This window comes from Apaloderma vittatum, unplaced genomic scaffold, assembly GCF_000703405.1.
Source record: "Apaloderma vittatum isolate BGI_N311 unplaced genomic scaffold, ASM70340v1 scaffold23589, whole genome shotgun sequence".
Classification (NCBI taxonomy): Eukaryota; Metazoa; Chordata; class Aves; order Trogoniformes; family Trogonidae; genus Apaloderma; species Apaloderma vittatum.
In genome coordinates, this window is record NW_009733836.1 from 3,670 (window position 1) to 4,611 (window position 942).

The window sequence follows — 942 nt, forward strand, 5'->3', positions numbered from 1 at the left end:
TTTGCGGCACTGTCTTTGTTTGTGAAAAAAAAAAAAAAAAAAAAAAAAAAGTCCTTTCCCTTTGGGATATGTGTTCTTTTCTTTGGGGTTCTTTGTTTGGTTTTGGTGGGGTTTTTGGAGCACTTGGATAATCAGCCAGAAACTCACCCCCAGCGCCTTCCCCCTGCCCTGTGGTTTACTTGCTACCATTAGCTGGAGGGGAGCACTGGGGAAAAGAGGGGATTTGGGGCAAAAGATACAGAAACAATGATGGTGACACGTCTCTTAATTGGCATCCCTGCGAGGCTGGCAGGCTTCTGCCAGAGCTGATTGGATCCTGTATCCCACAAGCATAATCTCAAGGCTATTTTGTAAACTTTTGTAGATAATGTTTAAAAAGAAAAGGAAAAAAAAAAAGAGGAAAGATGGGAAGAAAGTGGGGAGGAAGTTCTTGCTTTTCTGGTTTTGTATAAAAAAAAAAAAAACAGAAAGAAAGAAAAGGAAATCCTTTGTCTACTGGTGTGCAGCTGGAGGGCTTCATGGTAGGAAGCCCTTGGTGGGGGGAATCCGTGGGGCAGACCCCGTGTGGCAGCAGCTCTGGCATGGGGCTGAAGGGGAAGGGGAGAGGTTGCAAAAGGTGCTCTCCTGGGCTGTTGTCACCTTTTTTTGCTCTGAAAAAGCAATTAAAATTGCAAGCGAGAGGGAGGGGTGGGCAGCACCAATTTCCCCTTGGGTTGTGCCAAATGAAACCAACACACATGAAGCCCCAAGAGCCCCCATGGGGGTCCAGCTCGTGGCGTGGGCACAGGTGAATCCAGCACCTCGTTTGAGGGTCTTTCCACAAGAAAAAAGAAAAAAAAGAAAAAAAAAACGAAAAGAAAAGAAAAAACCTTCCTGCCCAGCCCTGGGGGGTGACGGGGTGCAGGTAGCCCGATGGGCAACATCTCCCTCGTGCCGGCGCAG

General features: G+C 47.6%; 1 protein-coding gene across 1 annotated transcript in view; it reads left to right on the forward strand.

The window, feature by feature from the left end:
- The window catches only part of LRRN2 (leucine rich repeat neuronal 2), a 13,956-nt gene that overhangs the window by 2,475 nt on the left and 10,539 nt on the right, over positions 1–942 (forward strand). The gene's annotated exons all lie outside the window — the stretch shown is intronic.